The following is a 5961-nucleotide window of genomic DNA, read 5'->3' as shown; positions in this document are numbered from 1 at the left end:
TGATCATCAGAATCTAGAGCATCTAAGAACTGCCCGCAAGCTAAATCAGAGGCAACAACGCTGGGCTTTATTCTTTGAGCGTTTTAACTTCCAAATCCATTATGTAACCCCAGCCCAGACCAAGCAAGCAGATGCTCTGTCACGGAAACCGGAATATGCAGCAGCACGCAAAGAGACCTTTGAGTCCCAACTGCTGCAGCCCGAGAACTTTGCCACGCTCACAGTGGGAAACACCAAATCCACTCTAATTAAATCAACTCCCTATACTCCAGGGCCCCTTTGTGCTCAGGAAATCAGGGCCAGTCAACAAGCAGATGCCTGGGCTCAGGACCAACTTCGCCAAGGACTACATTTTCCCTTCTCGCTTAAGGATGGGTTACTTTGCTATAGAAATCGTGTCTACATCCCTCCAGGACCGGGCAGGGAAAAGACACTTCGTCTGAGTCATGACTGCAAGCCAGCAGGGCATTTCGGACTATTTAAAACCATGCATTTGATCCTAAGAGATTTCTGGTGGCCCAAGATCCGCAAGGATGTGGAAAAATATGTCCATACCTGCCCGGTATGCCAGCGTTCCAAGACAAGAAGGGAGAGGCCCTCAGGGCTACTGCACCCCCTTCCTACACCATCCCATCCATGGGAAATAATTTCTGCGGATTTTATCACCGACCTACCACCTTCCTTTGGATTCACCACGATCCTAGTGGTGGTGGACCTTTTTACCAAATTAGCCCATTTCATTCCCTGCAATGGCCTCCCCACGGCCAAAGAGACTGCAGATTTATTCCTTCAGCATGTTTTCAGACTACATGGATTGCCCAAGAGTTTGGTCACAGACCGTGGGTCTCAATTCACCTCTCGTTTCTGGAAAGCACTACAAAAACTATTGGGCATAGACTCTCGTTTATCTTCGGCTCACCATCCCCAAACGGATGGGCAAACTGAGCGCACCAATGCCACTTTGGAACAATACCTTCGCTGTTATGTAAACTATCAGCAGGACAATTGGGCTTCCCTGTTGCCGCTGTCGGAGGTTGCCTACAACAATGGTGTCCAGGCTTCAACTAAAGAAACCCCGTTCTTTGCAAACTACGGCTTCCATCCACGTTTCTTTCCTTCAGTCATTGAAACCTCAGAAGTCCCTGCAGCAGAGGACTGGCTGCAAGAACTCACAGCGGTGCAACAACTTTTGCTCCAGCAACTAGATCAAGCCAAGGAGGACTATAAACGCCACGCTGACAGTCATCGCCAGCCGGACCCCGAAATCAAGGTAGGAGACCGGGTTTTCCTGTCCACTCGTTTCTTGCCCTCCCACCGTCCCTGCCGGAAGCTAGATGCCCGTTTCATTGGTCCCTATCCAGTGGTGGCACAACTAAACCCCGTGACTTTCAAACTCCAACTTCCGCGCTCTATGCGCATTCATCCAGTGTTTCATCGCTCCCTGCTCCTTCCGGCGGATGGTGTGCGCCCTGATGTAGACCGGCCGGCCCCCACTCCTGTTTTGGTGGATGGGGAGGAGGAATTGGAGGTTCAGGACATTTTGGATTCTCGCTTTCACCGCCGCCGCCTTCAATATCTCATTGACTGGGTGGGTTTTGGCCCCGAAGAATGCTCTTGGGAAGACGCTTCCACAGTCCATGCCCCCGATTTAACCCGCCGCTTCCATCAGACCTACCCCACCAAGCCGCGGCCTCGTGCCTCGGGGAGAGAGCCCTATTTTGAGAGGGGGCTTGAGGAGGGGGATAGTGTGATGACTCATGGGCCATGTAGTCCCGTTCCTAGCGCTGTTGTGACAGATGAAGAGGAAAACTTGGGTTTTCCACCGTTTCAGCCAGAATTGGAACTTTCCCAGCCTGAATTGGAGCCCTTGCACCTGCAGGAGGTTTGTCTTCCAGAAATCTGCCAAACAAGCCCTGAGTCAAAATCTCCCCCATTTTCTCGCCGTAATTATTATCAACAACAAAAAGGAGTTCAACAGGCTAATCGCAGAAGCCTGAGAATCGCAGCCAGGCATTCAGCTGATTAAGCCTGCTGCCATGAGAAACTTTAGGGAGTCATGCATCTGGACACAGAGATTGACTTTCGGTTCTGTTTCCCCAGAGAAGTGTTCTCTGGTGGGAAAACGAGACCCTATTTAGGTTCTTTGCCCTGTAGGAATCTTGCGGAGTCAATTCGTCAGCTACTGGAGTAGGTTGTGTGTGGACAGCGCTACTCCCGCTTCCAAGCCTTCGTTCCCGCTTCCAAGCCTTCGTTCCTGTTTCCAGCCTTGTTTTGCTCCACGGACCTTGCCTTGCTTCCTAGGACTCAGCCTTGCTTTCCAGGACCTTGCCAAGTATTTACCACGGATTTTGTCCCTGATCCTCGTTCCTTGTTGCCTTATATCAAGCCTTGTGTTTCAAGAATCAAGTTTACTTCCTAGCCTTGCATCAAGTTCCTTGGACTAAGAACCTTGTCATCTCCCCTCACTTTGCTTGGCAAAGTGAGTGTTTCGGTTATTGGATTACAACCTTGGACCTTAATATTTTATATTGGACATTGTTTTCCTGGACTATAATTGACCTTTCCTGAAAGGTCTTCTTCTGAACTATATTTTACACTTATTTTTATTGACTTTACATATTTCCTTAATAAAGATATTAGATAGATTCTGGCCTCTGTGTATGGTTATTGGTGCTCTGCAGCCTGGGTCGTGACACCATCTTTGTTCAAGATTTAGATCTCCCCATGTCTCTGGTGTACCAGTAGCATGTCAGTCTCCCGATGCACCCTCAGAAACTGGTGCTGCACACACATTTACTTGAGTCCAACCTGCAGCTTCTTCCATCCCACTCTCAGACCCAACATCCCCAGAAAAACCTTCAAACGTTTCATCTTCCGTGGGAGCAGTAAGTATATCACGAATCTTCTTTCTTTCCCTTTCCTCATCTGACTCTTGCTCCCGAGCTGATGTCAGGACCCAGGCTGCAGAGCACCAATAACCATACGCAGAGGCCAGAATCTATCTAATATCTTTATTAAAGAAATATATAAAGTCAATAAAAACAAGTGTGGAATATAGTTCAGAAGTAGACCTTTCAGGAAAGGTCAAATATAGTCCAGAAAAACAATGTCCAGTATATGATATTAAAGTCCAAAGTTATAATCCACTTCACCGAAACACACACTATTTGGCAAGCAATAGTGTGGGGAACTGTCCATAGTCTTTGAGGCTTAAGGTAAATCCGAAGGAAAGGAAAACAAGGCTGGAATCCGAGAAGCAGGGTCCGTGGTTTAAAACGCAAGGCAAGGCAAAACTTGAGACTTGGCAAGGTCCAACTTGAAACAAGGCAATCGTGGAACAAGAACTGAGTCCATAGAAATCCGTGGAACAAGGCAGGGCTGGGAACTTGATTCAGGAGCTGGGAACTGGAGTACGAAGTCTACACACGATCTCACTCCACGAGCTGACGAATTGACTCCGCAAGGGTATCTTCGAGAGCAAACACCTAAATAGGATCTTGTTTCCCGCCAAAGAACACTTTCTCTGGGGAACGAGAAACGAAAGCCATTCTGTGTCCAGATGTTTGACTCCTTAAAGTTTCCCAAGGGAAACAGACTTAATCAGCTAATTGTCTGGCAGCTATCCTAGCGCTCCGGCGAGTCGCCTCGCGAGCGCCTCTTTGTTGATTATAATAATCCCGGTGAGAAAATGGGGGAGATTTCTGCTCAAGGCTTGTTTGGCTGGCTTCTGGAGGGCAAATATCCTGCAGGTGCAAGGGCTCCAACTCTGGCTGAAACGGTGGGAAATCCAAGTTTTCCTCTTCATCTGTCACAATAATACTAGGAACAGGACTACATGGCCCATGAGACATCACACTATCCCCGCCCTCAAGGCCTCCCTCAAACATGGCCTCTCTCCTCGAGTCGCGGGGTCGCGGCTTGGCAGGGTAGGCCTGATGGAAGCGGCGGACTAGGTCGAGGGCATGGACTGTGGAAGCGTCTTCCCAAGAGCGTTCTTCGGGCCCAAAACCCACCCAGTCAATGAGATATTGAAGGCGGCGGCGGTGGAAGCGAGAATCCAAAATGTCCTGAACCTCGAATTCCTCCTCCCCATCCACCAAAACAGGAGTGGGGGCCGGCCGGTCTGCATCAGGGCGCACACCATCCGCCGGAAGGAGCAGGGAGCGATGAAACACTGGATGAATGCGCATAGAGCGCGGAAGTTGGAGTTTGAAAGTCACGGGGTTAAGTTGTGCCACCACTGGATAGGGACCAATGAAACGGGCATCTAGCTTCCGGCAGGGACGGTGGGAGGGCAAAAAGCAAGTGGACAGAAGAACCCGATCTCCTACCTTGATTTCGGGGCCCGGCTGGCGATGATGGTCAGCGTGGCGTTTATAGTCCTCCTTGGCTTGGTCCAGTTGCTGGAGCAATAGTTGTTGCGCCGCTGTGAGTTCCTGCAGCCAGTCCTCCGCTGCAGGGACTTCTGAGGTTTCAATGACAGGAGGAAAGAAACGTGGGTGGAAGCCGTAGTTTGCAAAGAACGGGGTTTCTTTGGTTGAAGCCTGGACACCGTTGTTGTAGGCAAACTCTGACAGAGGTAACAGGGAAGCCCAGTTGTCCTGCTGGTAGTTTACATAACAGCGAAGGTATTGTTCCAAAGTGGCATTGGTGCGCTCAGTTTGCCCATCCGTTTGGGGATGGTGAGCTGAAGATAAACGAGAGTCTATGCCCAATAGTTTTTGTAGTGCCTTCCAGAAACGAGAGGTGAATTGAGATCCACGGTCTGTGACTAAACTTTTGGGCAATCCATGTAGTCTGAAAACATGCTGAAGAAATAAATCTCTTTGGCCGTGGGGAGGCCATCGCAGGGAATGAAATGGGCCAACTTGGTAAAAAGGTCCACCACCACTAGGATCGTGGTGAATCCAAGGGAGGGTGGTAGATCAGTGATAAAATCCGCGGAAATTATCTCCCATGGACGAGATGGAGTAGGAAGGGGATGCAATAGTCCTGAGGGTTTCTCTCTTCTTGTCTTGGAACGCTGACATACTGGGCAGGTATTGACATATTTCTCTACATCCTTGCGGATTTTGGGCCACCAAAAGTCTCGTAGGATCAAATGCATGGTTTTAAATAGTCCAAAATGCCCTGCTGGCTTGCAGTCATGACACAGGCGAAGTGCCTTTTCCCTGCCTGGTCCTGGGGGGATGTAGACATGATTACTGTAGCATAATAACCCATCCTTAAGTGAAAAAGGGAAACGTAGTCCTTGGCAAATTTGATCTTGAGCCCAGGCGTCTGCCTGTTGACTGGCTCTAATTTCTTGAGCACAAAGGGGTCCTGGAGTAGAGGGAGTTGGTTCAACTGTAGTGGATTTGGTGTTTCCCACTGTGAGCGTGGCAAAGTTTTCAGGCTGTAGCAATTGAGATTCGAAGGTTTCTCTGCGCCCTGCAGCATACTCTGGTTTCCGTGAAAGAGCATCTGCTTGCTTGGTCTGAGCAGGGGTTACATAATGGATCTGGAAGTCAAAACGCTCAAAAAACAAAGCCCAGCGCTGCTGCCTTTGATTTAACTTGCGGGCAGTTCTTAGATGTTCTAAATTACGATGGTCAGTATGAACCTCAATGGGAAATTTGGCCCCTTCTAACCAATGTCTCCAATTTTCAAAGGCTGCCTTTATGGCCAAAAGTTCCTTTTCCCAAATAGTGTAATTTCTCTCTGGGGCTGTTAGTTGGCGGGAGTAAAAGGCACAAGGGTGAAGATGTTCTCCCACTGGTTGCATGAGTACAGCCCCGATTGCCACATCGGAGGCGTCAGCCTGCACAACAAAAGGGGTTTTAGGATCAGGGTGCTGTAGAATTGGCTGGGATGTGAATAACTTCTTTAGTTGCTGGAACCCTTCCTCTGCTTGCTCCGTCCAGCGGAAAGGCTGTTTTCCACGGATGCAGCTGGTGATCGGGTCAGACCAGCGAGCAAAGT

This window comes from Anolis carolinensis, chromosome 2 (assembly GCF_035594765.1).
Source record: "Anolis carolinensis isolate JA03-04 chromosome 2, rAnoCar3.1.pri, whole genome shotgun sequence".
NCBI lineage: Eukaryota > Metazoa > Chordata > Lepidosauria > Squamata > Dactyloidae > Anolis > Anolis carolinensis.
The sequence above is the reverse complement of the archived record's forward strand: the minus strand, read 5'-3'. Positions refer to the sequence as shown.